Below are 26,427 nucleotides of genomic sequence, written 5' to 3' on the forward strand. Positions count from 1 at the left end.
ATATGTGCAAAGGGCCTATCACAGACACGTGCGTGCTCCGTGATTGCCCTTTCAGTCTCTGACCCCCATGGGCCTTACTAGGTTGATTCCTCAGGCTGCGTTCTCCCTGTGCCCTCAGCTCCTCTGGCACCCACAATTCCTTCTCCCCCTCTTCCTCAGGATTCCCCTAACTCTGAGGGATGGGGGGGACCTGATAGAGACCTCCAACCTGGGCTTCTCTCTGCCTAATGATTGGCTGTGGATCTCTGCAGTATGGTTCCATCCGCTGCCAGAGGAAGCTTCTCAGATGACAACTGTGCTAGGCATCAATCTATGAGCATAGCAGACTATCATTAGGAATCATTTCCTTTTCTTTTCTTTGCTGGTCGTGTTTGGTTCTACCCTAATTCTCTGGGCTCTCCAGTCTCTAGTTCCTGCTCATCAAGGCAGTGGCTGGCATGAGATTTGGCTAGAACCTCAGGTTAGACCAGTTTTGGTTGACCCCTCCCACAACTTCCGAGCCACCATTGCCCCAGCTCATCTTGCAGACGGGACAGACTATAGGTCTGAGTTCTTGTGACTGGTTTGGTGTCCCAGTCCCACCACTGGAAGCCTTGCCTGGTTACAGATGAATGGTTCAAACTCCATATCCTCCAGTACTAGGAGTCCTCACTAGGGTGACCCTCATAGATTCCAGGGAGTTTCTACTGCACTAGGTTTCTACCTCACCCCGCAAATGCCCTCCAATTCCAGTTGTTTTCCCCTTTATCTCCTCCCCCTCCAGCCACATAGGAATTTTCCTATTCCCATCCCCACTCGCCCCAGTTCACCCACAGAGTGGATTCTTTTTCCCCTTCCCAGGAAGATCAGTGCATAACCCCTAGAACAAAGCACTCCTTGTTACTTAGATTCTCTGGGTCTGTGGATTATAGCTTGATTATCATTTACTTAACAGCTAATATCCGCTTATAAGTGAGTACATACTATGTTTGTCTTTCTGGGTCTGGGTTACCTCATTCAGGATCATCTTTTTTTTTTCTAGTCCCATTCATTTTCCTGCTATTTTTATGATTTTTTTAACAGCTGAGTAATACATTGTGTAAAGTTAATACATTTTCTTTTTCCATTCTTCAACTATTTCCAGGTTCTGGCTATTATGAATAAAGCTACTATTAACATACTTCAGCAAGTGTCCTTGTGGTACAGTGAAGCATCTTTGGTATACCTGAGTGGTATAGCTAGGTCTTAAGGTAAATTGATTCCCAATTTTTTGAGGAACCACCATATTGATTTCCATAGTGGCTGTACAAGTTTGCACTCTCACCAGCAGTAAAGGAGTGTTCCCCTTGCTCCACTCCACATCTTCACCAGTATGAGCTGTCACTTGTTGTTTTAGTTGTTTGGTTTTTTATCTTAGCCATTCCGACAGGTGTAAGATGGACTCTCAAAGTCAGTTTGGTTTGTGTTTCCCTAACAGCTAAGGATGTTGAACATTTCTTTGTTTTCTTGACCATCTGAGATTCCTCCTTTGAGAATTCTGTTTGATCTCTCCCCCATTTTTTATTGGATTGTTTGGTTTGTTGATGTCTAGTTTCTTGAGATTTTTATATATTTTGGATATTACTACTCTATCGGATGTGGGATTGGTGGTGAAAATCTTTTCCTGTTCTGTAGGCTATTGTATACTGTTGACAGTGTCTTTTGCCTTGCAGAAGTTTTTCAGTTTCATGAGGTCCCACTTAATTAACTGTTGATTTTAGCGCATATGCTATAAGCGTTTCATTCAGCAAGTTGTCTCCTGTGCCAATGCATTCAAGACGATTCCCCACTTTCTTTTCTATCAGGTTCCATGTATCTGGTTTTATCTTGCAATCTTTGATCCACTTGGACTTGAGTTTTATACAGGGTGATAAATAGGAATCAATATGAATTCTTCTACATACAGGTTTTAGTTAGACCATCACCATTTGTTGAAGATGCTTTTTTTAATCCATTGTGTATTTCTGACTTCTTTATCCAAAACCGGGTGTCTATAGGTGTGTAGATTTATGTTTGGGTCTTTGATTCTATTCCATTAATGAGTGTGTCTGTTTTGAGCCAATACCATATGGTTTTTGTTACTATAGCTCTGTAGTACAGCTTGAAATCAGGAATGGTGATATCTTTTGAACTTCTTTTATTGTTCAGGATTAGCTATCCTAGGTTTTTTGTTTTTCCATATGAAGTTGAGTATTGTCATTTCACAGTCTATAAAGAATTGTGTTGGAATTTTAATGGCAATTTTGTTGCATATATAGATTGCTTTTGGTAAGATGGCCATTACAACTATGTTAATCCTACTAATCCATGAGCATGGGAGATCATTCCATTTTCTGATATTTTCTTCAGTTTCTTTCTTCAAAGACTTGAAGTTTTTGTCATACAAATCTTTCACTTGCTTGACTAGTTAACCCCAAGATATTTTATGTGTTTGTGACTATTGTAAAAGACGTCTCCCTGATTTCTTTCTCAGCCCATTTATCATTTGTATATAAGAGGGCTACTGATTTTGAGTCAATCTTGAATCCAACCATTTCACTGAATGTGTTTATCAGCTGCAAGAGTTCCCTGGTAAAATTTTTGTGGCTGCTTATGTATACTGTCATATCATCTGCAAATAACAATACTTTGACATTGTTGTTTCCAGTTTGTGTCCTCTTGATCTCCTTCAGTTGTCTTATTGCTCTAGGTAGGACTTCAAGTACTATATTGAATAGATATGGAAAGAGTGAACAGCCTTGTCTTGTTCCTGATCTAATGGAATTATTTTGAGTTTCTCTCCATTGAATTTGATGTCAGCTATAGGCTTGCTGTAAATTGCCTTTGTTGTTTTTAGATATGTTCCTTGTATCCCTATTATCTTCAAGACTTTTATCATGAAGTGGTATTGGATTTTGTCATATCTAATGATATTACCACATTGGTTTTTTTTTCTTTCAGTTTATGTATATGGTGAAGTGTTTATCTAATTATTCTTAATCAATGAAAACTCGGGAATCAGATATTGGGGTAAGAACCTAAAGGATCAGAGAAGTGGCAAAGAAGCAACCATTGGCCTCCTCTCTCTCTTTCCTCTATCCAAAAAGGGTAGAAACTCTCTCAAAGCCCTGCCCTACTACTTCCTGTGTCTCTCTATCTGTCCCTAGTCCTCCAAAAACTCTATGGCTAATTTTGATCTGCTAGTAGCTAGCTCTGCCCTCTGATTCAAAGCAAACTTTATTGTCATCAAAGTGCGATCAAAATATCCCACAACAATATGGTGGATTACATTGACTGATTTCATATGATGAACCATCTCTGCATCTCTAAGATGAAACCTACTTGTCATGGTGAATGACCTTTTAGATATGTTCTTTGATTCGGTTTGTGTATGAATCTTTGTGTGGTTTGGGTATCAGGGTGACTGTGCCTCATAAAATGAATTTGGCAATGTTCCTTCTTGTTTCTATTTTGTGAAAGAATTTGAGGAGTACTGATATTAGGTCTTCTTTGAATATCTGGTAGAATTCTCCACTAAAATCATCTGACCCTGAGGTTTTGGTTTGGTTTGGTTCAGTTCAGTTTGGTTTGGTTTCGTTTCGTTTCGTTTGGTTTCGTTTGGTTTGGTTTGGTTTGGTGACTTTTAATGACTGCTTGTATTTACTTAGGGGTTATAGATCTACTTAAATTGCTTATATGATGTTGATTTAACTTTGCTAAGTTGTATCTGTTGAGAAAATGATGCATTTCTTTTAGATTTTCCAGTTTTCAGAGTGCAGGTTTTTAAACTATGACCTAATGATTCTTTGGATTTCCTCAGTGTCTGTAGTTATGTCCCCCTTTTCATTTTTGATTTTGTTAACTTGTATATTCTCTCTGTCTTTTTGTTAGCTTGGATATGAGTTTGTTTATCTCATTGATTTTTCTCAAAGAATCAATTATTTGTCTCATTGATTCTTTGTATTGTTCTCTTTGTTTCTATTTTATTGATTTCAGCTCTGAGTTTGATTATTTCCTGCCATCTACTTCTTCTTGGTGAATTTGCTTCTTTTTGTTCTAGAGCTTTGAGGTGTGCTGTAAAGTTCCTAGTATGAGATCTCTCCAATTATTTTATGTAGGTACTTAGTGCTATGAACTTTGCCCCTAGCAAATTGTTTAATTTATTTATTTGTATCCCATAAGTTTGGGTATGTTCTGTATTCATGTTCATTGAATTCTAGAATGTGTTTTGTTTCTTTATTTCTATCTTGACAGTTTTCATTCAGGACAGAGTTGTTCAGTTTCTGCGTGTATATAGACTTTCTGTTGTTGAAATTCAGCTTTAATTTTTGTTGTTCTGATAGGATGCAGGGGGTTATTTCAATTTTCTTCTATCTATTGAGTCTTGTTTTGTGACCGAGTATATGTCTCCAACAATTTTGGAGAATGTTCCATGAGGTGCTGAAAAGAAGGTATAATTTTTTGTGTTTGGGTGAAGTGTTCTTTAGATATCTGTTAGGTCCCTTTGGTTTTTAACATCTGTTATCTCCAGTATTTTTCTGTTTAGTTTTTGGCTGGATGACCTGTTCACAGATGAGACTGGGGTATTGAAGTCTCCCACTATCAATGTGTGAGAGTCAATTTTTTATTTAAGCTTTACTAATGTCTTTGGGGTGTAGATGTTAGAAATTGAAACATACAGATGAAGTTGAGGATTGTTCTTTTGAGGTCTGTGAAGAATTGTATTGGGATTTAAATGGGGATTGCATTGAATCTATAGATTGCTTTTGGTAAAATTGCCATTTTTACTATGTAAATGAGCATGGGAGATCTTTCCATTTTCTGATATCTTCTTCAGTTTCTCTCTGTAAAGACTTAAAGTTCTTGTCATACAGGTCTTTCACTTGGTTAGAGTTACCTCAAGATATTTTATATTATTTGTGACTATTTAAAGGGTGCTGTTTCTCTGATTTCTTTCTCAGACCATTTATCATTTATATATAGGAGGGCTACTGATTTTTTTTTTTTTAGTTAAACTTCTGTCCTGCCACATTAATGAAGGTGTTTATCAGCTGTAGGAGTTGCCTGGTAGAATTTTTGGGTTCACTTATGTATACTATCATATCATCTACAAATAGTAAAAGTTTGATTTCTTCCTTTCCAATTTGTATTCTCTTGATCGCCTTTTGTTGTCTTATTGCTCTAGCTAGAACTTCAAGTACTATATTGAATAACTAGGGAGAGCAGACAGCTTTGTCTTGTTCCTGATTTTAGTGGAATCACTTTGAGTTTCTCTCCATTTAACTTGATGTTGGCTGTTGGCTTACTGTATATTGCTTTTATTATGTTTAGGTATGTTCCTTATATTCCTGATCTCTCCAAGACCTTTGTCATGAAGGGGTGTTGGATTTTGTCAGCATCTAATGAGATGATCATGTGTGGTTTTTTTTCTTTCAGTTTGTTTATATGGCAGATTACATTGGCAGACTTTTATATGTTTAACCATCCCTGCAACTGTGGTATGTAGATGTAAATTATGAATGGTGTTATTAAATAAGAAACACAGAGCCAAATGCAGAGTTAAAAGCCCAGAGATTGAGCAGCAGCCAAGAGCTAAGACAAAGACTGCCTTCTTACCCCTCGCTGTGGCTGTAGTCCTTCCCCTCAGAAAGAGATCTACTTCCTGTGTGTCTGTCTTTTTATTGACTTTCTCTTCTGCCTTCTCACTGGTTGTAAGTCCAACCACATGACCTCCTCGTCACTGTCTGTCTATACAGACCTCCAGGTCTCTATGGTTGGTATTGAGAGTAAAGGCATGTGTCTCCATGCTGGCTGTATCCTTGAACACACAGAGATCTGCCTGTCATGTGATCGGATTATGGGCGTGTGCTACCGTTGTTAGACTTCTGCTAAATGGCTTGCTATTAGCTCTGACCCCCAGGCAACTTTATTTATTAACATACAAATAAAATCACATTTCAGCACAAATAAAATATCACCAAAGTGGTATGAAGCCTACTTGGTCATGGTGGATGATTTTTTTAATGTGTTCTTGTCTTTGGTTTGCCAATATTTTATTGAGTATTTTTGCATCGATGTTCATGAGGGAGAATGGTCTGTAATTCTCTTTCTTTGTTGCATCTTCCTGTGGTTTGGGTATCAGGTTAACTGTAGCCTCATAAAAAGAATTTGGCAATCTTCCTTCTGTTTATATTGTCTGGAACAATTTGAGGAGTATTGGTATTAGCTCTTCTTTGAAATTTTGGTAGAATTCTGCACTGAAACTCTCAGGCCCTGGGCTTTTTTTTTTTTGTTTTTTGCTTTGGAGACTTTTAATGACTGTTTCTATTTCCTTAGGGGTAAAAGGTCTATTTAAATTGTTTTTCTGGTCTTTTAGATTTTCCAATTTTGTGGAGTATAGATTTTTGAAGTATGACCTGATGATTCTCTGGATTTCCTCAGTGTCTATTGTCATATCCCCCTTTTCATTTCTAATTTTGTTAATTTTGATGTTCTCTCTCTCTGCCTTTTGTTAGTTTGGATAAGAGTTTGTCTATCTTGTTGATTTTTTTTTTTTTAAAGAACCAACTCTTTGTTTCATTGATTCTTTGTATTGTTCTCTTTGTTTCTATTTTATTGATTTCAGCCTCGAGTTTGATTATTTTCTTCCATCTACTCCTTCTGGGTAAATCTGCTTCATTTTGTTCTAGAGCTTCCATGTGTGCTATTAAGCCATTAGTGTGAGAATTCTCTAATTTCTTTCTGTGGGCACTCAGTGCTATGAACTTCCCTTTTAGCACTGCTTTCATAGTGTCCCATAAGTTTGGGTATGTTGTGCATTCAATTTCACTGAATTCTAGGAAGTCTTTGATTTCTTTCTTTATTTCTTCCTTGAGCCATTGGTAATTCAGTTGAGAGTTGCTCAGTTCCAATGAGTTTGTGTTGTTGAATTCTAGCAGTATCCCATGGTGATCAAATAAGATACATGGGTTTATTCCAGTTTTTTTTTTTTTTATTTGTTGAGATTTGCTTTGTGACTGAGTATGTGATCAATTTTAGAGAAGACTCCATGAGGTGTTGAGAAGCATATTCTTTTGTGTTTGGGTGAAATGTTCTATAGATGTCTGTTCAGTCTATTTGAGTCATAACATCTGTTAGTTCCCTTATTTCTCTGTTAAGTTTCTGTCTGGCAGACCAGTCCATTGGTGAGAGTGGGGTGTTGAAGGTTCCCACTATTAATGTATGGGGTTTGATGTATGATTTAAGCTTTACTAATTTTTCTTTTACAAATGTGGGTCCTTGTATTGGGGGCATAAACGTTCAGAATTGAGACTTCATCTTGATGGATCTTTCCTGTGATAAATGTGAAATGTTCTTTTTCATCTCTTTTGACTAATTTTAGTTTGAAGTCTATTTTGTTAGATATTAGGATAGCTACACCAGGTCCATTTGATTGGAAAATCTTTACTATGAGATAATGTTTCTTGTATGTAGCAGAAGGATCCATTCTGTTACCGTGTGTCTTTTTATAGGTAAATTGAGTCCATTGATATTAAGAGATATTAATGATCAGTGATTGTTAAGTCCTGTTATTTTTGTGTGTTTGTTTGGTGGTGGTGGTGGTAGCATGTGTGTTTACTTTCTTTGGGTTTTGCTGGTGTGAGATTGTCTATTTCCTTTTGGGGGGGTGCAGCTAATTTCCTTGCTTTGGAATTTTCCTTCTAGTACTTCCTATTGGACTGGGTTTGTGGATAGGTATTGTTTAAATCTGGTTTTGTCATGGAATATCTTGTTTTCTCCATCTGTGGTAATTGAAACTTTTGCTGGGTATTGTAGTCTGGGCTGGCATCTGTGATCTCTTTGAGTCTGCAAGACATGTGTCCAGGCCTTCTGGCTTTTAGAGTCTCAATTGAGAAGCTGGGTATTATTCTAATAGGTGTTCCTTTCTTGTGTTATTTGCCTTTTCCCCTTGCAGTTTCTAATATTGTTTCTTTGTTCTGTGTGTTGAGTATTTTGATTATTATGTGGTGAGGGGAATTCTTATCTTGTCTAGTCTACTTGGTGTTCTATAAGTTTCTTGTGCCTTTATAAGCATGTCCTGCTTTAGGTTGGAAAAATTTTCTTCTATGATTTTGTTTAAAATGTTTTCTCAGCCTTTGTTCTGGGATTCTTCTCCATCTTCTATTCCTACTATTCTTATGTTTTATTTTTTTCATGGTGTCCCAGATTTTCTGAATGTTTTGTGTCAGGAATTTTTTTAGATTTAACATTTTTTACAGATACATCTTATTTCTTCTATAGTATTTTCATTGCCAGAGATTCTGTCTTCCATCTCTTATATTCTGTTGGTGAAGCTTACCTTTGTAGTTCCTGTTTGCTTACCTATATTTTTCATTTCCAGAATTCTCTGTTTATGCTTTCTTTATTGTGTCTATTTTCATTTTCAGGTCCTGAACAGTTTTATTTCCTTCAGCTGTCTTTTCTTGGCTTTCTTATGATTCTTTAAGGGATTTATTAATTTTTTCCAATTTTTTGTTTGTCTATTCCTTGATTTCTTTAAGGGATTTTTTCATTTCCTCTTTTAGGACCTTTATCATCTTCATAAAGTTGGCTTTAAGACCTTTTTCTTGTGCTTCAGCTCTGTTGAACTATTCAGGGCTTACTGTAGTAGGATAGCAGGGCTCTGCTCGTGACATAGTGCCTTGGCTATTGTTGGTTGTGGTCTTATTCTGGCATTTAGGCATCTGGGTTTGTGGTGATTATAGGCCTGGGTACAGATTTCTGGGTTTGTCTTTGTTGGACAGGTGTTTTGTTTCTTGGTTTCTTTTTCCTCTCTGCTCTTCTGGCTGGTAAGGCCTGTAGTTGAGCCGGGGATCTCCATCCAAGCCAGGGTCTGGCACACAATGAGGAGGAAGGGAGGGGGGCTTGGGGAAAAGTGTTGGGGAAGGGGGCACCGAGAAAGTGAGGGAGGTCCACTGGCAGTTGGCCTATCTGGATTTCTGGCGGCCAGTGTGACCTCGGGTTGAACAAGGGTCTCCACCTGACCTGTGGGTTGAGACACAGCAGTGAAGAAGGGAGGCAGGATTGGGGCTAGTGTCTGGAGGGGCACCAGAATGACTTCTGGTTGAGTAGGGGATCTCTGCCTGAGTTGGGGGCTGGGACATGGCCATAAGGAGGGGTTGGGGAATTTGAGATTATTGTGGAGAGGGCACCAAAAGGGTAGGGAAGGTCCCAGGGCAGTTGGCCTACCTGGCGTTCTGGTGGCCTCTGGTCAAGTAACTTATATATGAGTTTGAATACATGAAGTTTAGGCAAAGGATTGCTCATAAATGTATTTTTCAAGGTATAGAGAGTGTACAATAGAAATTGAGAAAAGAGCTCAAATCTAGCTTGTGTGTATGGAAAAGGAATTTGAATAGGAAACTGTATTCAACTTAATTTTCATAGATATATTCATTTACTCTTTTAGTTTTGTGTTACCAGTTTACAAAGTATTTTTTAAATGTCTGAATATCCTGGCTTGCTGGTTCTGGTAATGATATAAGTAATAAGAACAGATGTCAACACTCCATCTGTTTTCAAGAAATGCAGTTTTGATGATTTGTTCAGAGAAAAGGTTAGTTAAAGTTTTCTGTGTAGTTTGTATTGTAACATGCTCTTTGGGTAAATAAAGGCAACATCACTGGGAAAAAAATTACACCTAATAAATATCATCAGACGATAACTGCATAGAAGCAGATTGCTTCTTGAAATGATGATACATGTTCACAAACAACACTAAAGTTTGAGGTGTTGTAGATTCATGAGAACAAAGCTGTTTTTAGCATCTGTATATAAGTATTTACCCTGTACTGGAAACACTGCTGTATTTTTTGAAGATGTATTTCTTGATCCTTGCCGTCTTCTCACCAAATACCCATCCCATGGGTACCTAACCTCAGTAAGTGTATGCAAGATTGGTTGGAAAATTGTGAAGCCACTTTTTTTCTTTGTTTTTCTCCTTTTATTGAAAGTAGATTCTTCTCTCATGCAATCTATCCTGATTACAGATTTCCACACACTCATATGTCCCAGTTCCCCTGACCCCTCCTCCTATCCAGATCCACTCCCTTTCTGTTTCTCATTAGAGAAAAACACAGGATTCTAAGAGATAACAACAAAACATAACAAAAAAGTATAAGATAAAACAAAAGCCATTACATCAAAGTTGGACAAGACAAGCCAACAGAGAGAGAGAGAGAGAGAGAGAGAGAGAGAGAGAGAGAGAGAGAGAGAGAGAGAGAGCGCCCTAAAAGAAGGTACAAGAATCAGAGATCCACTAGTGAAGATAACACCCACACAAGTTATTGAACATGGAGAGGTCAAGCTGGTGCCTCCATAGGACCTTCACCCACACATTGTAGTACTGTCTTTGGTACAGTGAGGTACTCTTGATGCTACCAAAGGAGAAATGTAAACATCAACCCGGCCACAAACCCTCTGACCTACAATGCGTATTTTGTCCTGCCACAAAATATGCTAGGGCAATGGGAACACAGAGTTTGTGGTGATGCCCATCCAGCCATGATCTGACTTCAGGCCCACTCCACCAGGTGGAACACATACCCAACACTGCTTTCAGGGAAGGCACTTTTATAAAACCTCTTTTGGTTTTCTACCTACACAAGAAATAATGGTACCAGAAAGAACATCCAGTTAGCAGGAGACTCTTTGTCAAGAAGGTATTTCTTTTTTTTTTTTTTTTTTTTTTTTTTGAGACAGGGTTTCTCTGTGTAGCTTTGCGCCTTTCCTGGAACTCACTTGGTAGCCCAGGCTGGCCTCGAACTCACAGAGATCCGCCTGCCTCTGCCTCCCGAGTGCTGGGATTAAAGGCGTGCGCCACCACCGCCCGGCTGAAGAAGGTATTTCAAATGTTAGACATGGCATACAGGTTTTTTAAATGTTACTGTTTTAACTAGTAAAAATAACATGGACACTCAACGGTGCTATAATAAATTATAATACATTAGATAATAAAGCAAAAATAAACTTTGCTGCTAGCTTATATTTTCATAAACTGTTGGTTGACAAAGCTTCCTCACTAATTTCTATATAAATATTGAACTGGAAATTTGTTTTGTTTTTAATCTTACACTTTGCCCTTTTAAAAGCTTGGACCCAATATTGTACAATAAATTAGCTGAGCAAGAATACTACCACAGCACATTTATGCCATAATAAACAACCACAAACTGGCATATGCAAATCTGCCTGACATTTGTCACCACCCTTCCTGAAAAGTGTTGCCGGGGCAAGTTAGTTGGTAAAACACAAGTGAAAAGAGTTTTCTCATGTGATTGAAGTTCAGTGTAGTTCTAGCACGTGGTTTATATCTCTGAGCAGAAATACGAATCTGCTAATATAAATCATTAAGTTTTGGAACAAGGTTTTTTTCTTACCCAAGCTTCTGAATAGGCTTAATAGCAGAAATTGCCAAATGAGCTATTTTTTAAAAAAATTGTTTTCCTTTACAAATGGTTATCTTTGGTTATCAGAAATGTTTTAATGCCATAAAGCAGAAAAATTGGCTAATGAAGATTATTTAAAATTGCAGCTATCACTAATATCCCTTGATTGTATTATACATTTTACTAATCAAAATAACCCATTCTTACTGATGGGCTTCAATAAACTAAAAACAAAGTAAATTCAATTTTTGGTAATTTTAGATTTTCAGTTTATTTTATTTTGGGAGAAGTTCATATTTGAATACTTTGTTTACATCATTTCCATTGCACCCTCTCCTCTCCATCTCTGCCTATGCCTTCCCCCTTCCCTTTAAAATTCATGACCTCTTCTCCTTTAATTATTACTGTTATGAACATATAGACATGTGTGTATACAAATACACTGCTGAGTCCATTTAGTGTTGTTCATATGTATATGTCTTTAGGACTGAGCTTTTGGGAGTGGATAAACTGGCAGGGGTCTCACTCCTTCAGAAAACTGATCCTCCCTCTCTCCACTAACTGTAGCTCTACATCTAGTGGAGACTGCTTATGAGATTTCCTCTATCCATTGTTGGACTGTCAGCTGCCATTTGTTGACTTTTTACAAGTCTTGTTTAGGCAGCCATATTATTAAGACTTCATGAGTGCAGCTCTCTGTCATGTGTAGAAGATTCCATCTCTTAGGAGATGTCCTGGTCCTCTGAATCTTACAGTTGTTCCAGCCTTCTTTAGCAGTCTTTCCTAAGCCTTGTGTATAGCAGTTGAGTTGTGGATGTATCAACTGGGGAGAGAACCCCATGATCAGTTGTTCTCTGAATTTTCACCACTTATGAGTTTCTGTAATGGTTTCCATCCTCTGCCAAAAGAAGCTTCTTTGATGCGAGATGAGAGCCACACCTACCTGTGGGTATAAGAATGGGTCATTAGAATACATTTGAGAACTATACTAGTTGAGGAGAGTGGCAGTAAGACTTTGTTGACTCTCCCTGGGAAGCCTTACCCTCTCTGAGGAGGGGATGGGGGATGGGGACTGTGATTGATATGTAAAATGAAAAAAATTAAATTAAAAAACAAGAAAGTGACAATAGTAGGTTCTCCTCTAGAATCCATGGCATCATCAGCATGGATAGTTGACTAGGTTTACAGCAGCAGATATGAATTCCCTGCTCTTGAGCAGGCCTCAAGTCCAGTTGGGTAGCTCCTGGGTATCCCAAGATGTAAGTACCAATGTTGGACCCTTGAGTGTATCTTGCCATCTGCTCATTGTTGTAGTTCATTGGCATTACAGCTAAGTAGGACTATTGGTTGATTTTTCTTTCTTGGCAGCTTGTATAACTTTTTGCAGGTCAGTTACAGCTGGATTCCTCCAAGTCCTCTGTCCAGGGTGTGTAGCATCTTCAGCAGTGATCGTACCTTCAAGTTCTGGGAGGCAACCAAGGCGATGGCAACAGCCTGTATTGTTTGGGAGTCTCTTGGAATTCCCTGGTCAGCAACTCAAACAATTCCCATGCCTGGCACTGGGGCTTTTGCTAGATAGTCTGACTTTTGGAGGGAGCTTTATCTCCCTCTGTGGTGTGGCTTCACTTGGATTATTTATACATGTATACACATGCCCTACTATGTATAGTACATCTGTATTTTAATAATCAGGGTTTGTTTCCCTGTGGACTTTCTTCAGTCACCTGCAGTGTTCTTTGATGCTCTTCCTTGCTGCTTCCTCTCTGTTGCCATCTCTTCCACCTCTCCACTTAAATTAACCACTGCTGTTTTTCTCATTTTCTTCTCCATAGCACCTGTACCCTTCTACCCCCATCTCTGGAGCCTCTCCCCCCCCCTCTCCTCTCTCTCTCTCTCTCTCTCTCTCTCTCTCTCTCTCTCTCTCTCTCTCTCTCTCTCTCTCACACACACACACACACACACACACACACACACACACACACACACACAAACACACAATGTTCCTCTGTATTCTTCTGGTTTCTGTGGTTACTCCAAGTTATAGAGTCATCTCTAAAGATTGAAAAGAGGGACCTGTAAATATGAGTATACAGTGTTGGTTTTTCTGGGTCTCAGTTACCCAACTCAGTATAATATTTTCTAGTCCGTCATTTACCTGCAGGTTTCATGACTTCAGTTTTTATCTGCAGCGAATAGTGTGTATACATACTGCATTTTCATTGTCCGTTCATCAGTTGAAAGTCATTTAGATTGTTTCCATCTCCTAGCTATTGTGAAGAGAGAAGTAACAAACAAGGAGGAGCAAGTATCTGTGGACAAATATCTGTGGAGTAGGATGTTGACTCCTTGAGCTTATGCTGAAGGGTAGTGTAGCTCTGTCATGAGGTGATTTATTTTTAACTTTTTTAGAATTCTCCATACTTATTTCCAGAGTACTACACCAGTTTGCAATCCAGCCCACAATAAATGAGGGTTTCTTTCCCATATTCTTACCGGCATTTGGTGGTGGTGGTTTTCCTTGTTGTGGCTATTCTGACTGTGTAAGATGAAGTCTCAAAGTAGTTTTAGTTTGCACTTCCCTAATCATTAATATTAATTAATTATGTTAAATCCTTTTTTAATTTAAAAAGTTTCATGCAATATATTTCATATTCTTACCTCTCCCCTACTTCTCCCCGATCCTCACTGCCACCCTACCCTCTCAACTTTTCATTCATTTTCTCATTCAGAAAAGAAGAAAAAACAAAACAAATGGGGGGGGGGGGAAACAGCCAAAAAAATTGGAGTCCACTTTGTGTTGACCAACTACTTCTGGGCATGGGGCCTATCCTGCAGTATGGTTGATATTCCCATTGACACTCCATTTGGAGAAAGTTGATTTTTCTCTTTCTCAGCAGATATTAATTGCAAGTGGCTTCTTGGTTAGGGGTGGGATTTTGTGTCCACTTCCTCTTTCCAGTTCTGAGATTTTGTCTGGGTTGAACTTGTGCAGTTTTCTGCATGCTGTCATAGTCTCTGTGTGTTCATGTGTGTGTGTGTGTGTGTGTGTGTGTGTGTGTGTGTGTGTGTGTGTGTGTAAGATGCTGTTTCTTTCAAGTCATCCACCAAGTTTGTCTCTTACAGTCTTTCCTCCTCCTCTTCCACACAGATTCTTGAGCCTTGAGGGGAGGGTTTTGATAAAGACACCAACTTACTTATGTCATTGAGCATGGAGAAATGGAGCTGGTGCCCAGCTAGAAGCTTCACCAGCATTGACTAACTTTCATGGTTCTGGAAGGTACTTTGCATGCCACTAAAGAAGAAAAGTAGTCATCAATATAACCCAAACTGCAAATCCTGTGGCCTACAACAATGCCTGCCTGGAAGCTGTCAGGCACAACCTCATATGTTGTCATAGGAGTTGCCACTTCCCTTTTAAAATTGGATTTGAGGCCTACTCCATGAGAAGAAACCCATATGTGACGCTGCTAAAGTGGCTAAAATCCTGAATATAGGTAGATCATGGACCCTAGAAGAAAACTTACTACTATTATCCTGCTAAAGAAACATAGCAATAAAGTGACTCCTACAGATATATTGCTATACCCCATATAGCATCAGTGAAGCTTCTTCTTGCAGTGGATGGTAATCCACACAGAGATCCGAAGTGTGTAGAGAGTGAGAGACTTTGGATGTCTTTATCAGACCCTTTTTGAGATATCAGACCCTTTGGAGAACTCTCTATCCAGATCTGTTTTTAATTGGGTCATTCTTTCTGCTGGACTCTTTGTTCTTTTGAGTTCTTTGTGTATTCTGTATACATCTCTTTCAGATGAACAGCTAGTAAAGAGTCTCTCCCACTCTCTGAGCATCCTCCTCAGGAAACTTGACTGTTTGCTTAGCTTTTTTCTTTTATGAGACCATGTTTGTGCTTTGTTACACTGAATTCCTGAGTGAATGGAGTCCTATTCAGAAAGTCTTACTTACACCTATATCCTACAGGGTATTGTTTATGCTTTCTCTTAGTAGTTTCAGTGTCTTGGGTTTCACATTAAGTCTAGATACATTTGGAGTTAATTTTTGTACATATTGTCTAATGTCATTCTTCTACATGTGGACATCCAGTTTTCCCAGAAACCTTTGTTGAAGATGCTATCTTTTCCCCAGTGTATATGTTGGGCATCTTTGTCAAATATGTGATGGCTGTGATTACATGTACTTATGCTTGGGTCTTATATTCTGTTCTGTTTACCTACATGTCTGTTTTGTGCCAATGCCATGCTGTCTTTATTACCATAGCTCTGAAATGCAGCTTGGAGTCTGCTATGGTAATCCTAAACATTATTCTTTCGCTTAAGATTGCTTTGGCTATGTGGCCTCCTTAGTGATTCCATATGAATTTTAGAATATTTTTCTGTTTCTGTTAAGAGTGTCGTGGAGATTTTTGTTGCATTGAATCTGTAAATTATTTTGGTAGAATAGTCATTTTCACAATAGTAATTTTACCAAGTTATTAACATAGGCTGTCTTTCCATCTTTTAGTGTCTTCCTCAATCTCTTTCTTCAGGAATTTAACTTTTCCTTGTAAAGGACTTTCTACTCCTTGGTTAGATTTATTTCTAGATATTTTGAGACTATTGGAAATTGTAATATTTCAATGAACACTTTCCCAGGGTTTTCATTATTGCCACTTTACAGTGTTGATCATTTCTAGAAGTTTTCTGTTGAAATTTTTGGGATTTCTTTTATGTAACATTATATCATCTGTAAATAGGAATAAATTGACCTCTTTTATTACTTGTATCCCTTCAATTTCCTTCTATTCTCACATTGCTCTAACTAGTGCTTCAAACGTGATAGTTTGAGAATGTCCCCCAGTAGCCTCATATATTTGAATACTTTTTCTCCAGTTGCTTTAGGAGGTTTAGGAGTTGAAACTTGCTGGAGGACGTGTGCTACTGGAGGTAGGTTTTGAGAATTTAAAGATCTCTCCAGTTTGCTCTCTCATGCTTGCAGTTCAAGCTGTGAGATCTCAGATTCCTGCTCCTGGTGACATGCCTGCTGCCTACGGTCACAACATCTCTACTATTATAGACTTTCATCCTCTGGAACCATCAACCAGAATAAACTCTTTATTCTATAAGTTGCCTTGTTCATGGTGTTTTGTGAACCAAAAAGTAACCAACAGAAAGTTAAGTGTAACAAGAAGGAATTCAGGGCTGACAGTTTGGCACAAGGCAACCAATTGGTGTGCTCTTCCCTGGGGAAGAGCACCTCTCCTGCTTCCAGCTTTCTTCAGTTGCACATAGTTCTTGGCATAGGGTTGAGGCCTTGTGAGCCTGTCCTCATCCAGTTTGGTATGTCCATTGGTATGTCCATGTTGGAGTGTAAATGAGACTTTGATGTTGGTGGGACTTTTCTGGATGTAGCTCCTGATGGTAGTAGGATACACAATCTTACAGAAGACTTCTGATGCACTGGCCTTTACAATATTTCCATCTCCTCTTCCATAATATTCCCTGAGCCTTAGGTGCAGGAGTATTTTATAGATGTATCCATTGGGACTAGGCTCTACAACTCTGCATTTTCATTGATTGTGGTTTTCTGTTGTGGTCTTCAGCTATTGCAAAGGGAAGTTTCCTTGATGATGAGTGAAGACTACACTTACATGTGGGTATAAGGACAACTGTTTATAGATCGTTGTTAGGGATTATGCTGCTTTAGTAAATTAGAGTTACAAGTTCTCCTCCAATAACCATGACTTCACTAGCATTGAGTAGTTAGCTGGATTTCTGGTACCAGGCATGATTTCCCTCTTGTGGGGTCAGTCTTAAGTCATATTAAAGAGCTGTTGGGCCTATAGGCAACTGAGGAAAGCTGGGAAAGGTGGTCTTCCCCATCGAAGAACACACCAATTGGTTGCCTAATGACAAAAGTCAGCCCAGAAAACAAACATACAAGTAACATTATAAGGACTAAACAGGTTATATGTATGAATATATGTATATACATATATACATGCAATAACAGAAAAAAAAAAAAAAGAGGCCATGAATCTGAAGGAGAATGAGGAGAGGTATAAGGGAGGGTTTGACAGGAGGAAAGGGAGGAAAGAAATGTTGTAATTACATTACAATCTCAAAAAAAAAAATAATAATCTTAAGGCCTGGCCATAGCAGACTGCTCATCCTAGTCAGAAGCTTTTACTCTATTTGATCTCATTTGTTGTTGGGTCTGTGTGGATTGCTGGTCTCCTTTTTGGTGCTTTGGATGGTTATGATGATGCTAGAAACTTGTTTATTCTTTTAGATTTTCTAACTTAATGGAGTATAGGTTTTTAAAGTATTTGCTTATAGTAGTCTGGATTTCTTTGGTGTCTGTTGTAATGTTTCCCTGTTCATCTCTGATTCTGTTCATTTGGGTCATTTCTTTTTCTTTTGGCCAAGGATCTGTCTATCTTGTTTATCTTTCCAAAGAACCACCTCTTCGATTCATTGATTATTTGTATTCTTAGCTGTGTTTATATTTCATTAATGTCTTGTTTGGTTTTTATTCTTGCTATCTACTGGATTTTGGTTTGGTTTGTTCTTGGTTCTTCAAAATCTTCAGTTGCATCATTGTTATTTATTGTGCTTTTCTTATTTTTAGTGTAGTGCTTAGAACTATTAATTTCCCTCTGAGGGCTATTTTTAATGTCTCCCAGTTTTATTGTGTTGTCTTTTAATTTTCTTTTAATTCCAGTACTGTTTGTGTGTTTCCTGACTTCTTTTGCCCATTCATCATTCAGTACTGAGTTGTTTAATCTTCATGTGTTTGTTGTTGGTTTTCAGTTTTATTACATTATAGTAGATAGGATACATGAAATTATTTTAGCTCTTCTATATTTTTTAAGTTTGCTTTAAGTTCCTAAATGTGCTCTATTTTAAAGGAGCTTTGGTAGGCTTCTGACTAGAATATATATTTTTTGTGTGTTTTAATGAAGTATTCTGTAGGTACCTTTTGTATCCATTTGATGTTCCATTTAAAGATATTTTATTTATAAATCTATGAGTATTTTGCCTGCATGTATGTACATTACTATGTATATGCTTGGTATCTGCCAAGGACAGAAGAGCGCATCACATCCCTTGGAACTGGAGTTACAGAAGTTTGTCATGTATGTACTAGGAACTGAACAGGTCCTCTGGGAAAGCAGCAAGCTCTACTAACTACTGAGAGATCTCTCTAGCCCTACATGGTGTCATTCAATTCTAATGTTTCTCTTTTTATTTTTTGTCCTAATAACCTGCTCTAGGAGTAAGTACTGTATTAAAACCAGCTGCTCTTACTGAGCTGGAGTTAATCTGTGTCTTTAAGTCCAACAATACACTTTTTATGAACTTAGATGCGCCTGAGTTTAGTGCATATATGTTTAGGATTATAATGTCTACTTAGTCGATTATTTCTTTAATTAGAATTGTTTTCCTTTATCCCTTGTGATTTGTTGTAGTGTAAAGTCTATTTGTCAGATATTAGGGTAGTGAAACCTGCGCCTTAGGTGATCCCATTGGTTTACAATACATTTTTCCATCCTTTTATTTAAGATGGTTCCTATTTTGAAAATAAGATTAATTTCTTGTAACAGCAGAAAGATAGGTTTTACTAATTAATCCATTCTACTAACCTGTGTCTTGATTGAGAAATCAAGGCCACTAAATTTAGAGTTACTAATGAAGGGTGTCATTTTTGCTTGTTCTTGCTGTTTGTGCTCTTAGTCCTGGTTTGTGTGTCAGTAATTTTAGCTCCATTTTTTCTCCTCCCATATTCTCTTGGCTATGCTGCTTCTTTTCCAGTCTGAAATACTGCTTCCAGTGTTGTTCTTTTTTAATTATTTCTTTCATTTTTAAGATTATAATATGTTTATGTCATTTCCCCCTTCCCTGCCCTTCCTCCAAAGCCTACCATATACCCTTGCTTGCTTTCCTTCACATCTATAGCCTCTTTCTTCATTAATTGTTATTACATACATATTTACATACATTCCTAAATGTACAGGTACAACCTGTTCAGTATATATGATGTTACTTGTATATATGTTTTCAGAGCTAAGTATTGAGTGTTCGGTAATCAATGGTGCGTTCTTCCTTGGGGAAGACTATTTCTCCCACTCTGAGCAATCCTTGGTGGTCTGTAGTTCTTTGTGTAGGAAGGCGGCCTCTTGGACTTTCCCCTGACCATGCTAGCATGTCTATTGTTGTTCTTGTTGGGCTCTTGTTTAGGAGGTCATATTGGTAAGATTTTATGAGTTTACTTTCTGACAGTCTGTCTTAGTCACTGTTCTATTGTTGTGAAGAGACACCACAACCAAGGCAACTCATAAAATAAAGCATTTAATTAGGGGATTTCTTACAGTTTCAGAGATTTCATGTTAGCTTAATAGTAGAAAAGATGGTGGCAAGCATGGCAGAAGGATTTGAGAGCTACATCCTGATCCACAGGCCAAGAGAGAAAAAGAGACTGAGCCTGACATGGGCTTTTGAAGTCTCCAAGTCCAACCCCAGTGACACACTTCCTCCAACAAGGACACACATCCCAATCCTTCTCAAATAGTGCCACCCCCTGTGAATAAGCATTCAAATATATGAACCTATGGGTGCCATTGTTTTTGGTTGGTTGGTTGGTTGGTTGGTTACTTGGTTGGTTGGTTTCTTTAAGACAGGGATTCCCTGTATAGCTCTAGCTGACCTGGAACTAGTTCTGTAGACCATGCTGGCCTCAAATTCACAGAGATCTGCTTGCCTCTGCCTTCTGAGTGCTGGCATTACAGGTGTGCCACCACCTCCCAGCCACACATTTCTAGAAAACATAATCTCATAGCTAACTCCCTGTTCTCTGTCTTTTACAATCTCTTAGCCCTGTCTTCCACAATGATCCCTGAGCCTTAGGTGTATAAGTTGTAACTGTAGATATATCTTTTGGGCTGGTTTCCACAACTCTGCATTTTGATTGGTTGTGCTTTTTCATAATGGTCTCTGTCTGTTGGAAAGAGAAGTTTCCTTGATGAGCAGTAAGGACTACACTTACCTGTGGATACAAGGACAAATATTTAAAATGTAGTTAGAGGTTATGCTAATTTAGTAAAGTGGAGATTGTATGTTCGCCTCCATGATCCATGACTTCACTAGCACTGAATAGTTTGGCTAAGTTTCTAATACCAAGTATGAGTTCCATCGTATTGAGTAATGTGACGATATTGCATCCCCCAATATATTGAGCACCCTAATAAACTTATCGGGGTCAGAGAACAGAACAACTACTAGACAGACATGGAGGCCAGAAAATGGTGGCACACACACCTTTAATCCTATCACTCGGGAAGCAGAGATCCATTTGCATCTCTGTTACTTCAAGGCACACTGCAAACAGAGCCAGGCATGGTGGCACACACCTTTAATCCCAGGAAGTGATGGCAGGAAGCAGAAAAGTATATAAGGCATGAGGACCAAGAACTAGAGGCTTTATAAGCTTTTAGGCTTTTAGCAGCAGTTCAGCTGAGATCCACTCAGATGAGGACTCAGAAGCTTCCAGTCTGAGGAAACAAGTTCAGCTGAGAAGTTGGCTAGGTGAGGTTAGCTGTGGCTTGTTCTGTCTCTCTGATCTTTCAGAATTTACCCCAGTAGCTGGCACCAGTTTTTTTTTACTAATAAGACCATTTAAGATTCTTGATTCGGAGTAAGCCTTAAGTCCAATTAGAGAGCTGTTTGTTACCACCAAGTTATGCATACTTCTACTGTACCCTTTGGCTTATCATGCCATGATTATTATTATTGTGGTTCATAGATAGCATAGCTGGGTAAGGACCGTTGGTTTCTTCCTTCCTTTGGAAGCTTGCATTGTGTCTTCTGGTACCATGAAAGCTAGTCATCAAGAAGGAAGCTTTCAGGTCAGTTCCAGCTCATAATATTATGAACATTACAGTAATGTTTAGTTAGGCTTGTATTATGGTAGGGAGGAAAGATGAGTTGGTATTTTAAATACCATTTGCTGATTGAGGAATAGAGATCATGAAATACAAGGATTTCTCATTTGATGTCCTAGGTACCTTGTTTTAATTCCTAAGTGTTCTTTGAAGCAGGAACTGTATTCTCTAGCTCCCTACCTTACAGTGAGAGTGATGAGCATGGCAAGCATACACTTAATGATCAGCTCTGTTCGTGATCCACTCAGAAAATATTTTTGGCAAATATTTTAACTCAAGCATTTATAAAGTACTTTGTGTCTTGGGGGAAAAATACACTACAAAATTAGTCTTTGAGAAGTTATTGAACTCGAAGCAAAGAAATTCTTAAGGATTTTTGTCTGTTATGATGTCTGCTGTATCCCCTGTGTTTACAGTGCTTACCTTCTCTTCAGAGGAGACAAATAGAAATAGGATAAACAGTAAGATATATAAATGCTAGATAATGATAATGCTCTGGGTAAAAGAAAGTGTACATGAATTATATCAAAGCTGGAGAGGCCAGGCGGTGGTGGCAGCACACGATTTTAATCCCAGCACTGAGTTAACACTTTCATGTATAAAGCATCCAGCATGTTCCTAGAATAACATAATTCTAGTTTCATTTATATGTTTATCTGTTAGCACTGTAGCCATCATCTTTCTTTTGCTCAGGATTCCTTTCATAAAGAAGGATATCGTTTCCTATCACTTGAACTACATTGTCTAGTACTCCCTGGCCTGTGTCTAGCTCCTTTTGACTTGTTTGCTTGTTTGGTTTTGTGTAGAAGATTGGGGAACCTTTAGCCCACACTGGCCTCAAAATCATTTGATAGCTAAGGTTGACTTTGAACTCTCAAGCCTCCTGCCTCCACCTCCCACGTATTGTTTTAGTTGTAAGCACTCGGCTTTTCTTTCAATTTTCCTTTTTCCTCCCATGTGTTAATTCATATTTTCTTAATAAAACAAATAACCATTCTTTGATAGTACTTTTTTAAAATAACACTGTTAGTTCCTGTAGATGTCACATCATCATTTTCCATTTCAAGAATCAGGCAGATATTCACAGCTTTATCACTTACCATGTCACAGTTAAAGGTCTGACAAAATGAGACCTTTATGTTTATCAGCTAAAAATGAGTACAGTGTTGGAAACATTATCAATAGGCAGAAATGTAAACTTTCAAATTAATGGTTTGGAAAAGGAAATCTTTTGAATGAATTTGATAAAGTCTCTAGTCCGCTGGTGGCCTTTCTTTGCCTGTCTAACCTCTGTGCAGTCTTAGATATAGCCATTGCCCTCTGCCACCCTTTTTCTTGAGAAGTAGACAAGTTCTATGCTCTTCTAACATTCCATACTTATCTCTACCATAGTCAAGACCATTAAGTGTTAGCCTGGCTAATTAACTCCCTTCTCTTTCCAGGTAGTAAGTACTTTGAGATGTACACTGTGTTCTCCTAGTATTTGGGTTTCCAATGGCTATCAGAGTGCTTCACAAAAATTTGATACACCATGAATATATGATTAATACATTGACTGGATACATACGGATTACTGAAGCCAGCATTTAACTTTGGTTGCACCTCCCTTCAACTGCTGCTTTGTCTCTCCTGGCTGCTTTGTGGGGAACTAACACACTGTTCAAGGACACTGCCCATATCCTGTCCTACATTCTCCTGTCCTCATCTGACCCTAAAATGTTTCTGGTTTTCCATCAGTGTTACTGGTTTGAATCAAGTGACACAGAACACACATAAAACAGATAGTAATCTGGCTGTTAGAGAATACATACAGGTGGAGGGTTACCCTATAGAATAACTAAGACATGACATGGAGTTTGTCAGTCCTCTCAAGATCATGGGCCTCTGGTCTGTTGTTTGTCTCTAGTCTTTTCCTCTTTTGGCTCTTTGATAGGCCCGCCATCCAGCTCCCAAATAAATCATACGGACTCTTATTCTTATTTATGAATGCCCAGCCTTAGCTTGGCTTGTTTCTAGCCAGCTTTACTTAAATCATCCCATCTACCTTTTGCCTCTGGCCTTTTATCTAGATAACTTTCTTGACTTCTTACTTGGTGGCTTGCTGTGTAGCTGGATGGCTGACCCCTGATGTCCTCTCCCCTTCTCTTCCTCCTAGATCTCTTTCTCCCCATATTTCTCCTCCTATTTATTCTCTATGTCTGCCAGCCCCACCCATCCTTTCTCCTGCCTTGCTATTGGCCATTCAGCTCTTTACCAGACCAATCAGGTGTTTTAGACAGGCATTGTCAAACACACTGGAACATGTTTAGAGGTTTTTCCCATCTGGACCTCTTTTACTGTATATGTTTTAGCCTTTTTTGACTGTGTGAACAAACTTTAAACTGCTAAGCTACATCTGGGTCCTCCCTGCAGCTCTGTTGGCTGGCTCCAAGCCTAAAGCCTGGTCAGAGGCACCTTTGACCAGGAACTACATTCAACCATCCAAGGTATGGAATGCCAGTGCCCCTCACTGTGACAGGCAGGCATTTTTACCTATTTTTTTTTATTTCTAATTAACATAAAAAGGGCTGTTTATGTACAACAGAACTTCTTAAAGGAAATGTCTTTTTTTTTTTTTTTTTGGTTCTTTTCAGCTTTCTCAGGCTCTCGATAAATATTTAAGAGCCTCATGTTGGTACACCAAAATGTTATTGGTTTTTGTTTGATTGGTTGGTTTTGGTTTGGTTTGGTTTGGTTTTCTTGTTTGTTTTTGTCTTTACTCTTTTGGGGACCTGCCACCCAGCACCCAAATAAATACACACAGAGACTTATTCTTTTTTATGAATGCCCAGCCTTAGCTTGGCTTATTTCTAGCCAGCTTTACCTAATTTAAATTATCCTGTCTACCTTTTGCCTCTGGGCTTTTCTTTTTATCTATTTTGTATACCTTTCTTTACTTCTTATTCTGTGTCTGGCTGCGTGGCTGGCCCCTTGTTTTCTCGCGCCTCAGTCTCCCCTTCCTCCTAGATCTCTTTCTACTCAAATTTCTCCTTCTATTTGTTCTCTTTGTCTGCCAGCCCCGCCTGTCCTTTCCCCTACCTTGCTATTGGCCGTTCATATCTTTATTAGACAGGCAGAGTAACACAGCTTCACAGAGTTAAACAAATACAACATTAAAGAATGCAACATACCTTTGCATCAATAAACAAATGTTCCACAGCATAAACAAATGTAGCATATCTTAAAATAATATTACACAACCCTGGTCTTCACATATCCTCATTATTACAAATATCTAATTTCCATGCCAGTTAGCTTTTTTATTTTGGAGTTTGTTTTCTCACTGAAAGACTTGTATGTGCTATCCACATCACCAACTTAATTATGTAAGAATTTATAGAATTCGTATTATTCTCAGAAGGTTGTCCATTGATATGGAAGCAGAACAAAATAAGTTAAATGACCATAGGGATAATTCTACCTGGGATGAGGAAAATCCTTATCATATCCCATGACAAACAAATGTCTCTGAAAGTCAGGATACAACAGATTAAGTGTAAAGTCTTAAGCATACCTTTGAAAAAGCTCATGGGTTTTTGGTTTTGTTTTGTTTTTTTTTATTTTCTAAAAGAAAATTTTTTTCCAAGGGTAAAAATCAATGAAATTTTGTATCTCTTAATAAAAAGTAAATTTTATACTTTTCTGATGCTAGTATGAGTTCCCAAGATAATGGTAACATGATATTGCAAACAGTGTAGATGTAGAAGATATATGAATTGGGAGTTCTTCGTGTAGTCACTGTCTCAAGAATCACCAGTTAAGGGCCAACTTGGTGTCATTAATAAGACAGTTACCTGCGTACTTATAGCTTTAACTGGGTTAGTGATGCTCCTGCACATACCAAAAGTGTGTGCTAGCCTACTGAGTGCTGAGCCCGCACCCTTTTGAAGAAGTGAAAATAGAGTTTAAGTGATGAATAAAAATTAATCTTGCCTCTTACCAGGGCTAAAGGGTATGTTTCAGCACTTATCTCAAAGTCCTTTCTATTCCAGAAGTTGGAAACCTAATCGCTCACAGAGGCCAGAATGGTGGAATGAAGCAGGAAGCCGCTGAAGCAAGCTGGAGAGACAAGCCCTTTTCTGGAGGAGCAGCCACTGCTTTGCTCCAGAGAACTGTGGCAAGGCAGGAATGTTGACCTACTGTTACCGCACTCAACTGTCCAGTTTCTCAGGTAAACAGGAGTTACATATTTTCATTGAAGTCTTTTGATTTAAATACTGTATTAGCAATATTTTCTGTTGTTGTTGTTGTTATTAACTATAAGCCATGTACAAGTCAAACACTTTCATAACTAGAGTTTGATCCAAAGTCCTCTTTTTTATAACTAGCATTACATTTTTTATTTGTTAGAGACTTTATTTTCTACAGTTGGCTTTTCATTGATAATGTCTTCTGAGTTACTTTCTGTTTCATTTTGAGCTTTTGAAATTCCCTTGCAAGTCTCCAACTTGAATATTTTGTGCATAAGTTTTCTTTGGTCAGCACATTTTCATGGCCACTCTCAGCTTTCCACTGAGAATCAGTCCCATGCCAACGTGATACTCTTTGAAGACATTACAATCTCAGACAACATTTTTAAATATCACTACTCATTTTGTTTCTGATGCCTGAGCTTAAACACAATAAAAGAGCACTTATTTCATGTAGCTTGTATACTTTAGAGAATCCCTCTCTAAAATATACACAAAAGCACTCTCTTCGTCTTGTTTCTTGAGAAAACATATCAGAGCTTTTATCAGACCACAGTTATACTGTATTTAATTATACTAGCTGGAGGTCTAGTGGATCTGTGTGGTCCTAGGTATTTATACATACGGTGAAATGCTGTCTTGGATAAGTGTCTTGTTGACTAAGATGTTACCATGTTTTCACTTTAAGGGTAACCTGATTCTCATTTAAAATGGTTTCTTACTTAAACATGACACCTGAACTTATAATACTACAAGAGAACAAAGAAGAAATACTTAATGACAGTGACCAGGGAGAGAGAGAGAGAGAGAGAGAGAGAGAGAGAGAGAGAGAGAGAGA

At 38.3% G+C, this 26,427-nt stretch overlaps 1 protein-coding gene across 21 annotated transcripts in view; it reads left to right on the forward strand.

Annotated features, from left to right (window-relative positions):
• Positions 1-26,427, forward strand: part of Mbd5 (methyl-CpG binding domain protein 5) — a 368,286-nt gene that overhangs the window by 270,745 nt on the left and 71,114 nt on the right. For all 21 annotated transcript variants that reach the window (XM_076569410.1, XM_076569418.1, XM_076569408.1 and 18 more), the window contains one exon: positions 25,392-25,570. The gene's annotated coding sequence lies outside the window, so the exon portion shown is untranslated. The remainder of the gene's footprint in view (positions 1-25,391; positions 25,571-26,427) is intronic.

The sequence above is a fragment of the Peromyscus maniculatus genome, chromosome 4 (genome assembly GCF_049852395.1).
Source record: "Peromyscus maniculatus bairdii isolate BWxNUB_F1_BW_parent chromosome 4, HU_Pman_BW_mat_3.1, whole genome shotgun sequence".
Lineage (NCBI taxonomy): Eukaryota > Metazoa > Chordata > Mammalia > Rodentia > Cricetidae > Peromyscus > Peromyscus maniculatus.